The sequence below is a fragment of the Telopea speciosissima genome, unplaced genomic scaffold, assembly GCF_018873765.1.
Source record: "Telopea speciosissima isolate NSW1024214 ecotype Mountain lineage unplaced genomic scaffold, Tspe_v1 Tspe_v1.0124, whole genome shotgun sequence".
Classification (NCBI taxonomy): Eukaryota; Viridiplantae; Streptophyta; class Magnoliopsida; order Proteales; family Proteaceae; genus Telopea; species Telopea speciosissima.
The window spans coordinates 21,293-45,000 of record NW_025317460.1 but is presented as its reverse complement, the minus strand read 5'-3'; positions in this window follow the sequence as shown (position 1 = coordinate 45,000).

Below are 23,708 nucleotides of genomic sequence, written 5' to 3'. Positions count from 1 at the left end.
TGATGACTCACGCTTACTAGGAATTCCTGGTTGAAGACCAACAATTGCAATGATCTATCCCCATCACGATGAAATTTTCAAAGATTACCCGGGCCTGTCCACCAAGGCTATAGACTCGTTGAATACATCAGTGTAGCGCGCGTGCGGCCTAGAACATCTAAGGGCATCACAGACCTGTTATTGCCTCAAACTTCCTTGGTCTAAACAGCCATAGTCCCTCTAAGAAGCTGGCCGTGGAGGGTACCTCCACATAGCGAGTTAGCAGGCTGAGGTCTCGTTCGTTAACAGAATTAACCAGACAAATTGCTCCACCAACTAAGAATGGCCATGCACCACCACCCATAGAATCAAGAAAGAGCTCTCAGTCTATCAATCCTTACTATGTCTGGACCTGGTAAGTTTCCCCGTGTTGAGTCAAATTAAGCCACAAGCTCCACTCATGGTGGTGCCCTTCCATCAATTCCTTTAAGTTTCAGCCTTGCAACCATACTCCCCCCGGAACCCAAAAACTTTGATTTCTCATAAGGTGCCGGCGGAGTCCTAAAAGCAACATCCACCGATCCTTGGTCGGCATCGTTTATGGTTGAGACTAGGACGGTATCTGATCGTCTTCGAGCCCCCAACTTTCGTTCTTGATTAATGAAAACATCCTTGGCAAATGCTTTCGCAGTGGTTCATCTTTCATAAATCCAAGAATTTCACCTCTGACTATGAAATACGAATGCCCCCGACTATCCCTATTAATCATTACTCCGATCTCGAAGGCCAACGCAATAGGACCAAGATCCTATGATGTTATCCCATGCTAATGTATACAGAGCGTAGGCTTGCTTTGAGCGCTCTAATTTCTTCAAAGTAACAGCGCCGGAGGCACGACCCGGCCAATTAAGGCCAAGAGCGTATCACCGACAGAAGGGACAAGACGACCGGTACACACCATGAGGAGGACCGATCGGCCCATCCCAAAGTCCAGCTACGAGCTTTTTAACTGCAACAACTTAAATATACGCTATTGGAGCTGGAATTACCGTGGCTGCTAGCACCAGACTTGCCCTCCAATGGATCCTTGTTAAGGGATTTAGATTGTACTCATTCCAATTACCAGACTCGAAGAGCCCGGTATTGTTATTTATTGTCACTACCTCCCTGTGTCGGGAGTGGGTAATTTGCACGCCTGCTGCCTTCCTTGGATGTGGTAGCCGTTTCTCAGGCTCCCTCTCCGAAATCGAACCCTAATTCTCCGTCACCTGTCACCACCATAGTAGGCCACTAACCTACCATCGAAAGTTGATAGGGCAGAAATATGTCAAAATAGGTATCGATTCGCAGGTCAGAAGCCACAACATCGCATCCACAGATCTAATAAGAGATTAGGAAATTTTTTAGAAAAAGCATGCCCAAAAAAGTACAGAAATGCCCCCAAATAACCCCAAACGACACCCGAACTGGTTTAAACCAAAAATGAACATATGTCGAAATAGGTATCGATTCGAAGGTCACGACCCTCAACATCGCATCCACACGTCCAATAAGAGATAAGGACACTTTTTTGAAAATCCCAAGCCCAAAAAAGAACAGAAATGCCCCCAAATAACCCCAAACGACCCACCCGATCTGGTTTAAACCGAAAATGAACTTATGTCGAAATAGGTATCGATTCGAAGGTCACGACCCTCAACATAGCATCCACACATCCAATAAAAGATAAGGACATTTTATAGAAAATTCCAAGCCCAAAAAAGAGGCCGAAATGACGCCAAATAACCCCAAACGACCCACCCGGTCTTGTTTAAACCGAAAATGAACATAGGCCAAAATAGGTATCGACTCGAAGGTAACGACTCTCAACATCGTATCCACATGTCTAATAAGTGAGAAAGACACCTTTTAGAAAATACCAAACCCAAACAAGTACAGAAATGCCGCCAAATAATTCCAAACGACCCACCCGGTCTGGTAAAAATAAAAAATGAACATATGTCGAAATAGGTATCGATTCGAAGGTCACGACCCTCAACATCGCATCCACACATCTAATAAGAGATAATGACACTTTTTAGAAAATACCAAACCCAAAAAAGTACAGAAATGCCCCAAAATAACCCCAAATGACCCATCCGGTCTGGTTTAAACAAAAAATGAACATATGTCAAAATAGATATTGATTCGAAGGTCACGACCCCCAACATCACATCCACACGTCTAATAAGAGATAAGGACACTTTTTAGAAAATCCCAAGCCCATAAAAGTATAAAAATGCCCCGAAATAAACCCAAACGACCCACCCGATCTGGTTTAAATTGAAAATGAACATATGTCGAAATAGGTATAATTTGAAGGTCATGACCCTTAACTATGCATCCACACGTCTTATAAGAGATAATGACACTTTTTAGAAAATACCAAACCCAAAAAAGTATAGAAATGCCCCCAAATAACCCTAAACGATCCACCCGGTCTGCTTTAAACAAAAAATGAACATATGTCGAAATTGGTATCGATTCGAAGGTCATGACCCTCAACAACGCATCCACACATCTAATAATAGATAAGGACACTTTTTAAAAAATCCCAAGCCAAAAAAAGTACAGAAATGCTCCCAAATAACCACAAACAACCCACCCGATCTAGTTTAAACTGAAAATGAACATATGTCGAAATAGGTATCGATTCGAAGGTCACGACCCACAACATCGCATCCATACGTCTAATAAGAGATAAGGAAACTTTTTAGAGAATCCCAAACCCAAAAAAGTACAAAAATGCCCCTAAATAACCCCAAACGACCCACCCGATCTGGTTTAAACTGAAAATGAACATATGTCGAATTAGGTATCGATTCGAAGGTCACGACCCTCAACATCGCATCCACACGTCTAATAAGTGATAAGGAAACTTTTTAGAAAAACCCAAACCCCAAAAAGTACAGAAATGCCCCAAAATAATCCCAAACGACCCACCCAGTCTGGTTTAAACCGAAAATGAACATATATCGAATTAGGTATCGATTCGAAGGACACGATCCTCAACGTCGCATCCACAGGTCTAATAAGAGATAAGGACACTTTTTAGAAAATCCCAAGCCCAAAAAATTACTGAAATGCCCACAAATATCCCCAAACTACCAACCCAGTTTGGTTTTAACCGAAAATGAACATATGTCAAAATAGGTATCGATGCGAAGGTCACGACCCGCAACATCGCATCCACACGTCTAATAAGAGATAAGGGCACCTTTTAGAAAATCCCAAGCCCAAAAAAAAATAAAAATGCCCCCAAATATTAACCGAAAATGAACATATGTCGAAATAGGTATCGATTCGAAGGTCACGACCCTCAACATCGCATCCACTTGTCTAATAAGAGATAAGGAAACATTTTAGAAAATCCCAAACCCAAAAAAGTACAGAAAGGCCTGCAAATAATCCCAAACAACCCACCCGGTCTGGTTTAAACCAAAAATAAACATATGCCAAAATAGGCATCGATTGAAAGGTCACGATCCTCAACATCGCATCCACACGTCTAATAAGTGGGAAGGACACTTTTTAGATAATACCAAACCCAAAAAAGTATAGAAATGCCGCCAAATAACCCCAAATGACCCACCCGATCTGGTTTAAATCGAAAATAAACATATGTCGAAATAGGTATCGATTTGAAGGTCACGACCCTCAACATCGCATCCACACTAGTAATTAGTGATAAGGAAACTTTTTAGAAAATCCCAAACCCAAAAAACTACAGAAATGCCCCCAAATAACCCCAAACGACCCACCTGGTCTCCTTTAACTGAAAATGAACATATGTCGAAATAGGTATGGATTCGCAGGTCACAACCCTCAACATCGCATCCACACATCTAATAAGAGATAAGGATCCTTTTTAGAAAATCCCAAACCAAAAAAAGTACAGAAATGCCCCCAAATAACTTTAAACGACACACCCGATCAGGTTTGGACCGGAAATGAACATTTTTCAAAATACTTATCGATTCGAAGGTTACGACCCTCAACATTGCATCCACACGTCTAATAATAGATACGGACACTTTTTAAAAAATCCCAAGCCCAAAAAAGTACAGAAATGCTCCCAAATAACCACACACAACCCACCTGATCTAGTTTGAACCGAAAATGAACATATGTCGAAATAGGTATCGATTCGATGGTCACGACTCACAACATCGCATCCACACATCTAATAAGAGATAAGGACACATTTTAGAGAATCCCAAACCCAAAAAAGTACAGAAATGCCCCCAAATAATCCCAAACTACCCACCCCGTCTGGTTTAAACCAAAAATGAACATATGTCGAATTAGGTACCGATTCGAAGGACACGATCCTCAACATCGCATCCACACATCTAATAAGAGATAAGGACACTTTTTAGAAAATCCCAAGCCCAAAAAATTACTGAAATGCCCACAAATATCCCAAAACTATCAACCCTGTTTGGTTTAAACCGAAAATGAACATATGTCAAAATAGGTATCAATTCGAAGGTCACGACCCTCAACATCGCATCCACACATTTAATAAGTTATAAAGAAACTTTTTAGAAATTCCAAAGCCCAAAAAAGTACAGAAATGCACCCAAATAACCCCAAACGACCAACCCGATTTGGTTTAAACCAAAAATGAACATATGTTGAAATTGGTATCGATTCGAAGGTCACGACCCTCAACATCGCATCCACACGTCTAATAAGAGATATGGACACTTTGTAGAAAATCCCAAGCCCAAAAAAGTACTGAAATGCCCCCAAATAACTCCAAACGACCCACCCGGCTTGGTTTAAAATTGAAAATGAACATATGTCGAAATAGGTATCGATTCGAAGGTCACGACTCTCAACATCGCATCCACACGTCTAATTAGTTCGAAGGGCATTTTTTTGAAAATACCAAACCCAAAAAAGTACAGAAATGCCGCCAAATAACCCCAAATGTTCCACCCGATCTGATTTAAATGGAAAATGAACATATGTTGAAATAGGTATCGATTCGAAGGTCACAACGCTCAACATCGCATCCACACATCTAATAAGAGATAAGGACACTTTTTAGAGAATTGCAAACCCAAAAAAGTACAGAAATGCCCCCAAATAACCCCGAACGACCCACCCGGTCTGGTTTAAACAAAAAATGAACATATGTCGAAATAGGTATCTATTTGTAGGTAACGATCCTCAATATCGCATCCACACGTCTAATAAGAGATAAGGACTTTATTTAGAAAATACCAAACTAAAAAAAGTACAGAAATGCCCCTAAATAACCCCAAACGAATCACCTTATCTTGTTTAAATCGAAATTGAACATATGTCGAAATAGGTATCGATTCGCAGGTCACAACCCTCAACATCGCATCCACACGTATAATATAGGACAAGGACACTCTTTAGAGAATCTCAAACCCAAAAATGTACAGAAATGCCCCAAAATAACTCCAAACGACCCACTCGGTCTGGTTCAGACCGTAAATGAACTTATGTCAAAATACGTATCGATTCGAAGGTCACGACCCTCATTATCGCATCCACATGTCTAATAAGAGATAAGGACACTTTTTAGAGACTCTCAAACCCAAAAAAGTACAGAAATGCCCCAAAATAACCCCAAACGACTCTCCCGATCTGGTTTAAACCGAAAATGAACATATGCCAAAACTGGTATCGATTCGAAGGTCACGATCCTCAGCATCGCATCCACACGTCTAATAAGAGATAAGGACACTTTTTAGAAAATACCAAACCCAAAAAAGTACAAAAATGCCCCCAAATAACCCCAAACGACCCACCCGGTCTGGTTTAAACCGAAAATGAACATATGTCGAAATAGGCATTGATTCAAAGGTCACAACCCTCAACATCGCATCCAAACTACTAATATGAGATAAGGAAACATTTTAGAAAATCCCAAACCCAAAAAAGTACAGAAAGGCCTGCAAATAACCCCAAACAACCCACCCAGTCTGGTTTAAACCAAAAATAAACATATGCCAAAATAGGTATCGATTGAAAGGTCACGATCCTCAACATCGTATCCACACGTCTAATACAAGGTAAAGACACTTTTTTGAAAATCCCAAGCCCAAAAAATTTTAGAAATGCCCCCAAATAACCATAAACTACCAACCCTGTTTGGTTTAAACCGAAAATGAACATATGTCAAAATAGTTATCGATTCGAAGGTCACGAACCTGAACATCGCATCCACACATCTAATAAGAGATAAGGACAGTTTTTAGAAAATTTCAAGCCCAAAAAAGCACAGAAATGCCCCCAAATAACACCAAACGACCCACCTGGGCTTGTTTAAACCGAAAATGAACATATGCCGAAATAGGTATTGATTCGAAGGTCACAACCTCAACATCGCATTCACGGGTCTAATAAGAGATAAGGACACTTTTTAGAAAATACCAAACCCAAAAAAGTACAAAAATGCCGCTCAAATAACTCCAAACGACCCACCCAGTCTGGTTTGGACCCTAAATGAACATATGTCGAAATGCATATTGATTCAAAGGTCACGACCCTCAACATCGTATCCACACGTCTAATAAGCGATAAGGACACTTTTTAGAGAATCTCAAACCCAAAAAAATACAGAAATGCCCCGTAATAACTCCAAACGACCCACCCGGTCTGGTTTAAATCGAAAATGAACATATGTCGAAATAGGTATCGATTCGAAGGTCATGACCTCAAAATCGCTTCCACTCGTCTAATAAGAGATAAGAAAACTTTTTAGAGAATTTCAAACCCAATAAATTACAAAAATGCCCCCAAATAACTCCAAACGACCCACCTGGTCTGGTTTAAATAAAAAATGAACATATGTCGAAATAGGTATTGATTCGAAGGTCCCGACCTCAACATCACTTCCACTCGTCTAATAAGAGATAAGGACACTTTTTAGAGAAGCGCAAACCGAAAAAAGTAGAGAAATGCCCCCAAATAACCCCAAATGACCCACCCGATCTGGTTTAAATCGAAAATGAACATATCTCGAAATAGGTATCGATTCGAAGGTCACGACCCTCAACATCGAATCCACACATATAATCAGAGATAAGGATACTTTTTAGAAAATCCCAAACCCAAAAAAGAACAGGAAATGCCCCTAAATAACCCCAAAAACCCACCTGGTCTGGTTTAAATCGAAAATAAACATATGTCGAAATAGGTATCGATTCGTAGGTCACAACCCTTAACATCACATCCACACGTCTAATAAGAGATAAGGACATTTTTTAGAAAATCCTAAACCCAAAAAAGTACAGAAATGCCTCCCAAATAACTCCAAACGACCCACTCGATTTAGTTCGGACCCTAAATGAACATACGTCGAAATACGTATCGATTCGAAGGTCACGACCCTCAACATCCCATCCACACGTATAATAAGTGATAAGGACACTTTTTAGAGAATCTCAAACCCAAAAAAGTACAAAAATGCCCCAAAATAACCCCAAACGACCCACCCGATCCAGTTTCAACCGAAATTAAACATATGTCGAAATAGGTTTTGATTCGAAGGTCCCGACCTCAACATCACTTCCACTCGTCTAATAAGAGATAAACATATTTTCTAGAGTATCCGAAACCCAAAAAAGTACAAAAATGCCCCCAAATAACCGCAAACGACCCACCCGATCTGGTTTAAACAAAAAATGAACATATGTCGAAATACGTATCGATTCGAAGGTCACGACCCTCAACATCGCATCCACACATGTAATAATAGATAAGGACACTTTTTTTAAATTCTTGAATACAAAAAGTACAGAAATGCCCCCAAATAACCCCAAATGACTCACCCGGTCTGGTTTAAACAAAAAATGAACATATATCGAAATAGGTATCGATTCAAAGGTCACAACCCTCAACATCGCATCCACACATCTAATTAGAGATAAGGACACTTTTTAGAAAATCCCAAACCCAAAAAAGTACAGAAATGCCCCAAAATAACCCCAAACAACCCACCCAGTCTGATTTAAACCGAAAATGAACATAGGCCGAAATAGGTATCGATTCGACGGTCACGATCCTCAACATCGCATCCACACATCTAATAAGAGATGAAGAAACTTTTTAGAAAATCCCAAACGTAAAAAAGTACAGATATGCCCCCAAATAACCCCATACGACCCACCCGATCTGGTTAAAACCGATAATGAATATGTGCCAAAATAGGTATCGATTCGAAGGTCACGACCCTCAACATCGTATCCACACGTATAATAAGAGATAAAGACACTTTTTAGAAAATCCCAAACCCAAAATAGTACAAAAATTCCCCCAAATATGCCCAAACGACCCAATCAGTCTGGTTTGGACCGAAAATGAACATATGTCGAAATACATATCGATTCAAAGGTCACGACCCTCAACATCGTATCCACACGTCTCATAAAAGATAAGGACAGTTTTTAGAAAATCCCAAACCCAAAAAAATACAGAAATGCTCCCAAATAACCCCTAACGACCCACCCGATCTGGTTCGGACCAAAAAATGAACATAAGTCAAAATACGTATCGATTCGAAGGTCACAACCCTCAACAACGCATCTACACGTCTAATAAGAGATAAGGACACTTTTTAGAGACTCCCAAACCCAAAAAAGTATAGAAATGCCCCCAAATAACCGCAAACGACCCACCCGATCTGGTTTAAATCGAAAATGAACATATGTTGAAATAGGTATCGATTCGAAGGTCACGACCCTCAAGATAGCATCCACACGTATAATAAGAGATAAGGACACATTTTAGAAAATCCCAAACCAGAAAACTATAGAAATGCCCCCAAAAAGCCCCAAATGACCCACCTGGTCAGGTTTAAACCGAAAATGAACATATGTCGAAATATGTATCGATTCGAAGGTCACGACCCTCAACATCACATCCACACCTGTAATAAGAGATAAGGACACTTTTTAGAGAATCCCAAACCCAAAAATGTATAGAAATGCCCCCAAATCACCCCAAACGACCCACCCGGTCTGGTTTAAACAAAAAATGAACATATGTCAAAATAGGTATCGATTCAAACGTCACAACCCCCAACATCGCATCCACACGTCTAATAAGAGATAAGGGCACTTTTTAGAAAATCCCAAACCCAAAAAAGTATAAAAATGCCCCCAAAATAACCCCAAATGACCCACCCGGTCTGGTTTAAACTGAAAATAAACATATTTCAAAATAGGTATCGATTAGAAAAAAAAATTCTATTGAGGAGAGAGAAGCTCTGGCGATTTTGAGAGGGAGTGTCTTGGTGTGTGCTCTTGGTGATGGCCGGTAGGCCATTAGCTTCGGCTAATGGTCCTCCCTGTCTCCTCAATCCGGGTGGGAGGGAAGGTGGGGGGAATACCAACTCGGGGGAGGGTGGTGTTGTCCTTGGTGGCTTGGGAAAGGGGGAGTGGCCTGCTCTTGGAGGTTCGGTGGAAGGTGGTGGGGATAATGGGGATGGTTTCTTGCAGGTTGAAGGGCATTATGAGGCTGCGGCAATGGAGGGGGTTGGCTGTGAAGGTGCTGTACAGCAAAGTGAAGACTCCCTAAGTGGCTCTAATGGCTCGAGGAGGGTGAAGGCTGGGCGTGAGGCTGAAGCTGAGGGTGATGATGCTCTCTCTTTGGGTGCTCGTTGGTGGAGGATTCTGGTTTTGGAGGTCTTCTACAACAAGGAGGAGGCTCTTCATGTGGGGAGAGTTCCAAGAAGAAGGTGGGGGTCCCATGGGCTACCCTTTTCTCCTCTTCCTCTTCTTCTTTGCTTGGTGAGGGGCTTAAGCTCTCTGTTGTCGAACCTGAGGAGATTAATGGGGCTTTGGTTGCTAAATGCCTGGACTCGATGATTAAGAATGGCCTTGAACGATGGAAAAACACCCTTATGGGTCATTTTATTGGAGGCTGACCAAGCTTTACTTTTGCTCATGATATGTTATTAAAACAATGGAAAATTTCAGGCCATGTTGATGTAAATTTGTTGGAAAGTGGTATTTTCATTTCCCGGTTCAATCTTGAGGATGATAAAGTTAAAGTTCTTAAAAGGGGGCCATGGTATGTGCAGCGACGACCGATGATTCTGCGTCCATGGAGCCCAGAAGCTTGTTTAGAAAGGGTTGATTTGTGTTCAGTCCTGATTTGGGTTTCTCTTCCCAATCTTCCTTTTCATTATTGGTCCTCTCAAGCTCTGAGCTCGATTGGGAGTGTCATTGGGCAGCGTATTGTTACTGATAAAATGACGAGGTCCATGGAGCGATTGTCTTTTGCTCGTCTTTGTGTAGAAGTTTCTGCAGAAAAGGATCTTCCTTTATCATTCCAGTCTATGGAGATAATGGGTTTGCTTTTAACCAAAAGGTTATTTATGATTGGAAGCCTCCACGGTGCAAGCGCTGCAAAGTGTTTGGTCATCTCATTGATACATGCGAGTTTGGGAATAAGGTTCAATCGCAGGAATACTCTCGGCCCAGTAAGGAGTGGCGGGTGGAGGGAGATGCCAGAATTAATGGCGATGCTGTGGCTGGAGAGGGTGCTGGGCAGGTTGGCAGAGACGTATCAAATTTGAATTTGGATTCCCTAATTTCCAGCAAGAATAATGGGATAGGGGAGTCCAGCTCGTTGAGGCAAGAGTCCAACTCTGGAAAGAATGTTAATGGGAAGGCTGCGCCAAAATTGGGAGGGAAGAATAAGGATAAGAGAACTATTTGAGTTTAAAAATTATACCGCAAGCGTACGGGTCAATCGTAGCTACGGGTCGAACACGAGGAGATATACGCCACTCTATTTAACTAACTTAAAAGTAATGCAAAGTGAACCAAATTAAAGTGTTAAATTAAACTAATGAAACTAATGAAAATTAATGCATCCTAACTCATAAGCATCTAATAAAATTAATGGATTAAGTTGGCGTCCTAACACATGAGCATCTAACCTATCAAACTAACGTAAATTGGAAGGAATAACAAAAATGCAGCCACACTTCATAATCACATAAAAAGAAATAAGAGAATAAAAGTGCATCCACATACCACAACCATATAAAAAAAAATAAAAGAAATAGAGGAAGAAGAAGAAGAAGATAGAGAGAGATAGAGGAGAGGGAGAATGAGATTGAGAGTTTAGATAGTAAAACCTGGATGTGCTTGCATGAATGTAACTGAAAAGCTTGACTACTTCATAAATTTACGTTGGCCTCCTCTTCTAAATCTTCAAGTCTTGTCATCAACTTAAGAACTTAGACTAGAAGGCTTAAAACTTAAACTAGAATTAAAAAATTACAACCCAAGTGAAGACTTAAATTGAAATTAAAGCATAAACTAAATCTATTACAACCATTAAATGAAAATCAAAAAGCAAACTAGAACTTAGAAAAGTCAAAAATCACAACTTAGAAGGAGAAGAAGAAAATAAATTTTACTAAGTGAATGAACTAAAAATTACACTAAAAACTGAATTAAAATTGAACTAGAAACTAACTAAAAACTAACTTCTTATAAGCTAAAGGGCAAGGGGTATTTATAGGGGGAAGAGAGGAGAAGAGAGAAGAGGGAAGTGTAGGAGAAATATTCCCTAAGAAAATAGAATATTCTCTTCTCCTTCCTCTTTTACAATGCCTTGAATCTTAAGAAAAAAAGAAAAAAAATAGAAAGAAGAAGAAGAGAAGATTGTTTACAAAGACCTTCTATTTCTAGAAAAGTAACTTCCAATTCTAACAAGTGCTTCCTTTTCTTTGTAGATATCTTCTCCAAGCAATAAAATCAAAGCATCTTTGACTTTTTAACTTTCCATAGGTGAGAGAATATCTTTTAAAATAAATCTATCTCAAGTAGAATTCCAGAAGTGCCTTTGAGAAGTTGGAGGAGAGAGAGAGTAAGGGTGATGACTAGGATTCCTTCAAGAATAAATAAAATACTCATTCTGTCTTTCAGAAAACGTTGAGCATGGGATGTTATATTGGCCTCACCATTGTGTTCCTTGCGAAAAATCACCCAAAATAGACCCAAATTTCGTCCAATTTGGAGTTCGGCAGCCCAAGATATCTTAAGTTGAAGTTGGACTGTCCAGAGCCCTCCAAATGGAATCTTTCGGGTACAGGAAATATAACTTCTGGTTATTGCGTTAAGGCCCCTAGAATCCAAACTTTCGCTTCACGTTGTCCCCGGCCGACTATCAATAATTACAAATAAACCCCTATAGACCATTTTCGTGCTTCATTACGGAAACGGCCGTAACTTCTTCGTTTCAACTCGAAATCATGTGCCGTTTGAACCATTGCGAAGCTGACTCGATGGGCTACGCATCTAAGCCAATAATACCTCTAAGCAGATTAAAAACATTTCCTTAGCATCATCTCCTCCATTTTCACAAGAATTCGCCTAAAATCTGAAAAACACAAGAAAGCACCGAGTAACTCTATCCAATGTGGTAAAATGTATGCTTTATGGCCTAAGATTTCACACATAAATGTGCTCATCAGATTCCCCCACACTTGAACGTTACTTGTCCTCAAGTAAAGCAAAATAAAAAACTAACCTAGAATGCAGAAAATCCTAACTCACTTTCGTAGGAATCACGGTTGCACTTAGCATGTGCAACAAGCCTTTAAACCCCTAGGTTACCCCTAGTGGACGAGTTTTGTCTCGTGGATGTTTGCAGTGAATGTACACCCAAAATTAAATTGTAAATAAATACTACAAATTTTAATCATGGCATAAGTAGGACAGTGCACATAATCCCAAAAAGTGTTCAAGTAAAGATCAAGGAGCCAAAGGTTCCCCCACACTTGAATTTTATCACCCCACATCAATTCAAGTAATAAGCATGTATCAAGATTAAGGGATCTCCTCATACTTTCTGAACATTACTCACCTTTAAGTAAACCACTCATAATATCAATGGAACCAAAGACTTACGCTTTGAGTATTTTTTACCATACTTTTTTTTTCAGGCATTAAGGCAAAAACTTTTTTTTCTTTCTCAACAACAAACTATTTTTCTACTCCACTACTGTTCCCTGAATGATATCGTTGAACATACACCAGACACCCAAATACTTGGTAGCTTCACTTTTTGCATATATCCATAAGACATTGAGAAATTGATGCAAGAGTTTTTTTTTTAGTTTCCTTCCAAGGAATTTCGATCAAGTCACCCTGCTTCATGAGGCACAATGCCCTGTCTAGTCCCAAGGAATTCCACTTTTCTTTTTTTTTCTTTTTTTTTTTTTTCTTTCATTCACTTTCATGCCTTGCCTTGCCACAAACAAATTGGTCTCAACTACTAGTCAAAAGATCAAAAGGGTCCATAAAATACATAGAGAAATCTAACCATCAAATGAAATAATGCTCATATTTTTCAATTCAATCACTCTCACCGGATACAAACCAACCACTGTCCTTGAAAAGGGATTTTTTTTATTATTTCGAATGCTAGGACACCTAATTCCCCCTCTCTCTCGTTTTGTAATCAAAGAGACATATGCACAAAACCAAACTATTGCCACAATCAAAATTCACCAATTAAGCCCAACATCCCCCCCACACTTAATTCATGCAGTGTCCTCAATGCATGCATAAAAGAAAAAAAATAAGGACAAGGGAGGAGATGAAGGGGCTTACCAGATATAATCAACAAAGAGGATCATGAAGAGTCATGAGCTCTACAAAAAGTGTTAGGAGCAGCAACAGAAATCTTAATCCATGGCCAGTAAATGGAGAAATAGCTTCAGACCTAGAAAACACTCGATCATGAATTTTAGTAAAACGAGAAATAATATAAAAGTTAAGCAAAACTGAGAAATATCCAATAGAAAAAACTATCCTCATGGGATAGTGGAAAATGAAGGCATTAAAACTCAGGCCATAAATCCGTCCCTTCTCTCCCATTTGCAATATAGAACACATGTCATTATTGCAAAAACCAACCAAGAATGGATCACAATAAGCATAAAAAGGATTATGAATAACCTCATCAAAATAATCATAAAAAATTGGAGGTTTACTCAAATCAATCCTAGCAATACAACTATCCGCTCTTTGCATAACTTGGTTTGCCAAATAAGGATCATGGAAATATGCTTGAAAGGCATTATGACTAACATTGTCCTCCTCAATAAAATCGTCAAACCTAGGAGGTTTGGACAAATCAACATGTGAGACAATGGAATCCTCAAAATGACAATTATCTAAGTTTTCCAAAGAGAGAGGGGGAGATCGAATTTCCTGCATTTCTATGTTATCATGAAAATCTGATTCTAAATCAATTAAAACACTAGGCTCACTAAAATCAAAAATTTTAGGAAAAAATTGGACTTCCCCAGATAGCTCATCAAATCTCGCATCACTAATATCCTGAGGAGACTTAATCTCAACAAATAAATCATCATGAAAAGCAGCTTGTTGGGAATGACTCTCATTAACCTCAAATTGGGGTGGTGGACTTTCAATATCATTAAACTGGTGATGGGGCGGTTCAGGCTGACTAGGTAATGTACCCGTTTCCTCCTCTTGCACCATGGTTATCAGTTGAGAGAGTTGCTTCTCCATGGTATTTTGGCTTATTTTGAGAAGGTCTATGTATTTCTCAAGCTCATTCAGTCTAGCCTCCTCATCCATGTTTTGAAATTCAAGGGGTTGGTGGTATGGTTCAAGGAGAGGTAGCCCATTGAGATTCGATGGAGGGTTGGGCATTGGAGGACCAAACTGACCATGATATTGGAAATTGGGTGGTCCAGCTTGGTTATTCCATTGATCCCACAAGAAATAGGGATGATCACTCCACCCCTGATTGTAAGTGACAAAAGAATTATATTGAAATTGAGGACTCACATTCTCATCACCATAGCTACCCCCATAAAGATTAGGGCATCCTTCCATAACATGGATAGTCTGGGGATGTGACCAATCAAAATTTCCCGAAAGCCCATAGTTGGGTTGGGGAGCAAAATTGTACTGGGGTGGTGTAAAATTGGTCTCCATCTCACTACTTTTGGCTTCCCTAACCTGTTTAAACATTTCCTCCAAAATCATGGTTGCCTTAGCATAGGTCCATCTTTCCCCCGAAGTCTTATTTGGAAGTGTATCTCCCATAATTCTAAACTAACCACCTATCCTAAATTGAGGTCTCCCTTAGAAAAATAAATAAATAAATAAATACAAGACTAGAAAAAAAAGTCACTAAAAACAAAAAAAAAAACATGAGGGAGCCCAAGGTAGATAGTGCATCTATCCCTCAAAAATCGAAACAGTGGTTCCAAAGCTGTAAGGTTGTCATATAGGTTGACTGCAAGGGAACCCGTATAGTCTTCACGAGCCACCTACGGACGACTCCTAGTGGATTCTGATCTAGAGTGGAGGACTACTATACGTTTCTATTTTCAAACTCTCTCACTATGTCGCTTTCCTGTTATCAAGAGTGGTCACCTCCAAAGATAAGTCACATGCCAATCCAAATCACCCAACGAATCAAGGGGCACCAAGATTGGCTAGGTTTGGGCATATGAAGGACTTTAGATTGGGCGCACACTATTTGAAATAGAAGAGAAACAAGAAGAAATTTTCAAAAACTGATTTTTTTTTTTCCAGAAAAAGAAGAGAAAATAATAAACTAAAACACTTCGAACTACTTAAAAATCAGAAAAATAAAATGGACTATAATCTCCCCGGCAACGGCGCCAAAAACTTGTTTGAGTTTAAAAATTACACCGCAAGCGTACGGGTCAATCGTAGCTACGGGTCGAACACGAGGAGATATACGCCACTCTATTTAACTAACTTAAAAGTAATGCAAAGTGAACCAAATTAAAGTGTTAAATTAAACTAATGAAACTAATGAAAATTAATGCATCCTAACTCATAAGCATCTAATAAAATTAATGGATTAAGTTGGCATCCTAACACATGAGCATCTAACCTATCAAACTAACGTAAATTGGAAGGAATAACAAAAATGCAGCCACACTTCATAATCACATAAAAAGAAATAAGGGAATAAAAGTGCATCCACATACCACAACCATATAAAAAAAAATAAAAGAAATAGAGGGAGAAGAAGAAGAAGATAGAGAGAGAGAGAGAGGAGAGGGAGAATGAGATTGAGAGTTTAGATAGTAAAACCTGGATGTGCTTGCATGAATGTAACTGAAAAGCTTGAATACTTCATAAATTTACGTTGGCCTCCTCTTCTAAATTTTCAAGTCTTGTCATCAACTTAAGAACTTAGACTAGAAGGCTTAAAACCTAAATTAGAATTAAAAAATTACAACCCAAGTGAAGACTTAAATTGAAATTAAAACATAAACTAAACCTATTACAACTATTAAATGAAAATCAAAAAGCAAACTAGAACTTAGAAAAGCCAAAAATCACAACTTAGAAGGAGAAGAAGAAAAAAAATTTTACTAAGTGAATGAACTAAAAATTACACTAAAAACTGAATTAAAATTGAACTAGAAACTAACTAAAAACTGAACTAAAAAAACTAACTTCTTATAACCTAAAGGGCAAGGTGTATTTATAGGGGAAAGAGAGGAGAAGAGAGAAGAGGGAAGTGTAGGAGAAATATTCCCTAAGAAAAGAGAATATTCTCTTCTCCTTCCTCTTTTACAATGCCTTGAATCCTAAGAAAAAAAGAAAAAAAATAAAAAGAAGAAGAAGAGAAGATTGTTTACATAGACCTTCTATTTCTAGAAAAGTAACTTCCAATTCTAACAAGTGCTTCCTTTTCTTTGTAGATATCTTCTCCAAGCAATAAAATCAAAGCATCTTTGACTTTTCAACTTTCCATAGGTGAGAGAATATCTTTTAAAATAAATCTATCTCAAGTAGAATTCCAGAAGTGCCTTTGAGAAGTTGGAGGAGAGAGAGAGTAAGGGTGATGACTAGGATTCCTTCAAGAATAAATAAAATACCCATTCTGTCTTTCAGAAAACGTTGAGCATGGGATGTTATATTGGCCTCACCATTGTGTTCCTTGCGAAAAATCACCCAAAATAGACCCAAATTTCGTCCAATTTGGAGTTCGGGAGCCCAAAATATCTTAAGTTGAAGTTGGACTGTCCAGAGCCCTCCAAATGGAATCTTTCGGGTACAGGAAATATAACTTCTGGTTATTGCGTTAAGGCCCCTAGAATCCAAACTTTCGCTTCACGTTGTCCCCGGCCAACTATCAATAATTACAAATAAACCCCTATAGACCATTTTCGTGCTTCATTACAGAAACGGCCGTAACTTCTTCGTTTCAACTCGGAATCATGTGCCGTTTGAACCATTGCGAAGCTGACTCGATGGGCTACGTATCTAAGCCAATAACACCTCTAACCAGATTAAAAACATTTCCTTAGCATCATCTCCTCCATTTTCACAAGAATTTGCCTAAAATCTGAAAAACACAAGAAAGCACCGAGTAACTCTATCCAATGTGGTAAAATGTATGCTTTATGGCCTAAGATTTCACACATAAATGTGCTCATCAAGAACCATTTACTCCAATGCGTTTGCTTTGCTGGAGGGTCTTACGGAGGAGATTGGTTATCATCCGAATGGTTTAATGGTGGATTCGGACTCTTGTGCTATTTTATTTGGAGATAGGTTAAATGAAGGAGCTGATATGGAGGAAGAGGACTTGTCACCCAAGCCGTTAGCTAGATTACCTTATCAGGATAAGGGGGACTTGGGTGGATATGAGGGTGAGAAGTTGGAGGAGAGTCCAATCTCTAGAGAAGTGGAGGCCAACTTGAACTTAAACTATTGCAAAAAGGGGAAGATAACATGTGTGCCCCATTTGGAGGAAGGAGAGATCGATGGGGCTGTTAAGGAAGGGCTAACAACCGTGGATGAGGTGGTAGTGGATAAGACTATGGGAGAATGGTCTAATCTGGTCCTCTTGAATTTGAAAACTAAGAAGTCAGCTACGGTTAAGGGAGGGCTTGGTGAGGGTGAGAAGGTGGAGGAGAGTCCTATTGGACAAGTGTGTGTCCATCAAACCCGGTTCGGTCTGGTTCAACCCGGTTCACCTTTGTATTGAACATTTATACATTTTAGTTTGATATTGTCACATGCGATATAAACTTTTTGAGCATTATGTGTCCCTAAGTTTTACTTAAAATGGTAGTCACGACTAGGGTTTGGGCTGGGCACCCTTATCATATGGTCGTCGCATTGGGTATGCCTAGACATGTGATGTCAGGGTACGAATGCGAGTGCTCACATGTTTGAGGTGCGCATTGGCAAAGAATCTACTTTGTCAATTCCCTCATGTATTACTGCCAGATGTACGAAGGGATAGACATGCGTCACTGACATCCTGTACCTGAGGGAACCCAGTCACTGCAAAGTGTGATCGCATTCTTTGGTTCATCAATGATCGAAACTCAAGCGAGTCAAAGTCGGTGTTCTGGAAATGCGTGAACACTTTGTGAGTGAAGGAGTTATCCAACACGCTTGCCACTGCCCGATTGGGGAACACTAAGATAGAGACTGTCTGTGCATGGTCGGTTCAGAATCTTGATCCAGTACCATTTTGGAAATGGTTTTGCAAAAATCTATTTTACATAAAATGATACATTATTTATAGTTATTTTAAATAAAGTATTTAATTGAGTTTTGTGGGACCCGATCAGATGCACATACGCTCTTATATGGACATGTACTATGGATTGGGGTTTGGCAGTACATGTGTACATGCCCTAGATTCCATAATGATGGTGTTGATTAGTGGGGGGGTTGTATATGATAAATTGTTATCATATAGGGAGTTATTTGGAATTTGCTAATTTAATTGGCTCTTTATTTAATTAATGGAATTGGTGCTAATTGTAATTATCCATTAATAATTAAATAAAGAATCTAATTAATACTTTTTCTATTAGATTATGCTTCTTCACCTGTGTAGCACTTTGAGTTTAAACAGAACTGCCAAACTGAGAGAGAGAGAGTGTCAGACTCTCACTAGGGCTCTATTAAATCTATCTAGGATTTAATTAAACCCTATTATTATAAATAGGGGACCAACACGCAGGAGGGAGGGGAAGCTCTCCATGTTTTTGGAGCAGACACTCTCTCTCCTACGTTTTTGTTTTCTCTCTTTCCCTCTTGTGATCTCTCTTCTTCTTCTTGCCTCTCTCACCTGTATTTGAGAGTTAGGGTTTGTGAAACCCTAGATCTGTGGTGAGAAGTTTGAGGGCATCTGGGATTGGCGTGTAGAACCTTGGTAGCACCATTGGAGGTTCAGATCTGTTTGCTTGGAGCGCTCACTAGAGGAAGAACCACTGTCTATTGGAGGAGCAACACTTGGGGCTCACCAGGTTAGTAGTTCTTTATTAATTCCTTTAATTTATTGATTATTAATATTTATGGGATGCGAAAGAAACTTGAATCGATTTAATTTTGCTACGCATTCGAGTATGGGATGGATCCCTCTTGCCAATGTGATGGACTAGAGATGAATTTCTCCATCCCTATTGTCATAATTAAGCTTATGGGACGTAATAGGGAAGGAGAAAACCTAATAGGGATGCACCAGGGTTCCCATGGGTGACCATGGAAAACCCTAAAATTTAATGGGGCACCCATGGGACACCATGGGATAACCCAGGGCGTGCAAAACCCTAATTTTTCTGTATATTGGTTTCCCTAGGGAACCATGGTTTGATCCCTGGAGCGTTGTTTGACCAACAGTGTGGCATCAGAGACACATTTCCCACCCATGAATATTGAATAATTAATGGATTAATATGATTGTCATGAGTGGGATGCAAGTTGCACATGGGTGGTTAAAATTATGGTTGTTGTAACAACCTTCTCATGTGCACATGGGTAGTTACAAGGTTGTTAGTGTAACAACCTACCCATGTGATGATGGATTTGGTTTGTTTTATTTATTCCAATTATTGAAGCATGTATCCAATTAAGGAGTGATTATTAATTTTATTAATTTAAATTTTTTAATCATGATTTATAAGTGGGGGGGAGAGCGCACGCTACCAAGCCTCTACGCACGCCCTCCCCCTATTACCTGCCTATGTACGCATTCCCTTTGCGGGCTGTTGCCTGCGGGCAGCAAGCCTGCGGGCTGCAGCCTACAGGCTGCTGTCCGTGGGCAGTAAGCCTACGGGTAGCAGGCCTGAGGGCTTGGCCATGGGCTGCTGCCCATGGGCCTTGGGCTTGCGGGCTGCGCAGGGAGTGCCTGCAGCCTGCGCATGTGGGCTTCATGCACCCCCCTTGTTTTCCCTCCAATTTAACAATAAAAAATTAAAAAATAAAAACAGATTTTTCAAAATAGAATTTTATTCATTTGTTTTGTTTTTTGGAGGATGAAGATGGGTGAAGAGATTCCCCCCTTTACCCACTTGTAATTAAAATTGTGATTTAATTTTATGGGCTTGGATACATGTTATCACATGTGATGTGGTGGTTCAATAATTGATGGAATCCATGTTATAATTTTTGTTTACTTGCTTTAATACCCATGCATGAAATTATATTATGATGTGATTATGAGAATGACATTCTAATAAATGGATGGATTGTTTATGTATGTGATACATGGGGTTATGGGTGGATGTGATGCTTCTCTCTCTTTCTCTCTCTCCCCCTACCTTTTTTATAAACAAATGTACTCCACCCCATGGGCAGCCCAAATGGTGGGTTGGTTTCTCCATGCGGGGTTTCTTTATTATTATGGAAAGGAAAGTGTATAGAATTTTTTCTAGGTTTCCATTATAATTTTAGAGGAGTTAGGACTCCCAGGGCATGTAGATGGTGATCTACATGTGGCGCTCAAAGCTTATGGAGATGCAAGTCACCTACTTTGAAGACGTGATCGGGCGGAGGAGATGATCGAGGCGTGGCATCCATGGCATGATAAATGCACCCAAAGTTATTAGTTTTATTTTTATTGGGAGGGTTCTTTAATTGCTTCTGATAAAAATGCCGCCATCCCATAATCACTTTTAATTAATGTAGATTAATTATGTTATTTTATTCCATCCATGATATGTATGTGAGAGTTGCTTAATCCCTCTTTAATCATAATACATGTATGATATAGACTAGTCTTAATTAGTATACATGTCCATGTTGAAGATAAATGTAGAGATTGTGTGATATGCCGCATACGCCGACAGGACATTGCCAGGACCACTGTCACATTTATCTATATTTACCTCTATCGAGATACGTTAGGGTATGGATAGTGAGAGGGCACTACGACAGTGGGCCATCTTTCATGATTCCATGATTCTAACTAATGCGATAGGTAAGTACATACTTGGGTGTGTGTCAGCCGACAGGATCTGAACATGGTACCCCGGTGGCCGAAAATATTGGAAGCCCATAAGGCGGACAACTTAGTCCACACTACCATGGTGTGTATAATGACTCCCGACAGGGTAAGTTATGCATACAAGGGTTGTAGGTATCCAATTAATCTTTTGGGTTATGAGGGAAACCCAAATCAGGAAAGACCATTGATGTGTGTGCTCAATTTATTATTTTCAATGGTCATTAATTGGCATGTGGTTATTTACTTGTGCATGTGTAGATTAATTTACGATGGCTGCCATTAATTCCAACCTGTTAACACTCATTAGCGAATACAAACTTAATGGTACAAACTATGTCGATTGGTACCGGAGCATTAAGTTGCTCATGACTGCTGAAGGACTATACACAGTTCTAGATGAACAAGTTCCTCCTCAACCCGACCCGAACGATTTTGAGGCAAATGAAGAGATGTAGGAGTTCCTCATGATGGATTCCAAGGCATCACTCTATATCCTAGGATCGTTGGAAAAGTCAGTTGTAGACTCAGTCAAGGATATATGCACTGCTGGGGGTAAAATGGATAAGCTTGCTGAATTGTTCAATAGGTAGTTGACACACGCACATTCTGATGCGGTGAGTCAAATCCATAACTCCAAGATGTCCCAGGGGACTCCAGTGATGGATCATGTAATGAAAATGATCAATCTGTTTGAAAAATTGGAATCCATGGGGATTGATTTCAGCCTGTGATACAAGACTAATGTGATCTTAGCATCACTCACTTCTGCCTACGCACCTTTTAGGATGTCCTACAAGATGTCCGAGAAGGAGATGGAGCTCACCGAGCTTGCTAATGCACTGGTAGAGGCTGAAGCATCCTTGAAAAAGGACAAGGCTGAGGTCAATGTAACTGAGGCAAAGCCTTCTTCAAACGGGAAGAAGAAGAAAAAGGGAAGGAAGGGCAAGACCTTGAAAGCCAAGGGTGGGAAGTCTGGCAATAAAGGCAAAGGCAAGTGCTTCTATTGCAAGAAGGAGGGTCACTGGAAAAAAAACTATTGTGCTTACCTGGCAACTTTGAAAGACAAGAAGCCGGATGAAATAGAGGCTACTAAAGAAGGTACATGTGATGTTCACATTCTTTTTTAGTCTAATTTGTCTTTTGAACCGACCAATTCTTGGTTGGTGGATAGTGGATCCACTATTCACATTTGCAATGATTTGCAGGGGTTCAAGGAGATAAGGAACCTGGAAAGAAATGAGGGGCGTCTTCGGATGGGCACTGGAGCTGAGACCATGGCGATGGCTATGGGAACTTTTATTTTGAAATTTAGTTCTGCTAGTTTAGTTTTAAAGGATTGCTATTTTGTACCCTCTTTCAAGAGAAAGATAATTTCAGTTTCAAAACTTGTTTTGGACGGATATAGTTTTTTCTTTAATTCTAAGTTAATTATTCGTTTTAATAATTCCTTTGTGGCATCTGGATATATGCAAAGTGATTTGTATTTCCTAGATTGCCCTGTTCGAACGAATGTAGTTTCAAATGTTGATTTGAAACGAAAAGCAGCTCCAGTGAACTCAACATTCCTGTGACATCTAAGATTAGGTCACATCAATTTGGACCGAATCAGTAGATTAGTGAGGGATGGACCCTTAGAGAGTCTGAGGGTGGAACCATTCCCCACATGTGAGTCATGCCTTCAGGGCAAAATGATCAAGAAACCCTTTAGTAATAAAGGTGCTAGAGCCACAGATCTGTTAGAGTTGATACATACTAACGTGTGTGGACCTATAAACATACAAGCAAGATATGGGTATGAGTACTTTATCACATTCACCAATGATTACTCAAGATATGGTTACATATACTTGATGTGTAGGAAATCAGAAGCCTTTGATAAATTCAAAGAATTCCAAGCCAAGGCCGAAAGATAGCTCGATAAACGCGTCAAGTCCTTACGATCAGATCGTGGAGGGGAGTATCTATCGGATGAGTTTAAAGATCATTTCATATCCCAAGGGATAGTTAGTCAGCTAACTAATCCAGGCACACCACAACAAAATGGTGTATCCGAACGATGCAATCGGACCCTATTGGATATGGTCCGGACGATGCTCACTTATAGTAAGCTGCTTCTTTCTTTCTGGGGGTACGCTTTAGAGACGGCAATCTATATCTTGAATAGGGTTCCATCTAAGTCTGTAGCCAAGACACCCTTTGAGTTGTGGAAAGGGCGAAAGTCCAATATTCAACACCTTAGGGTATGGGGTTACATAGCACATGTGCGAAAGCAACAGACAGACAAGCTGGAATCTTGGACTTCCAGATGCTATTTCTTAGGCTACCCCAAAGACACGATAGGCTATTATTTCTATGACCCGGTTGACCAAAAGGTCATTGTAAGCAAACACGTCACATTTCTGGAGGAAGAA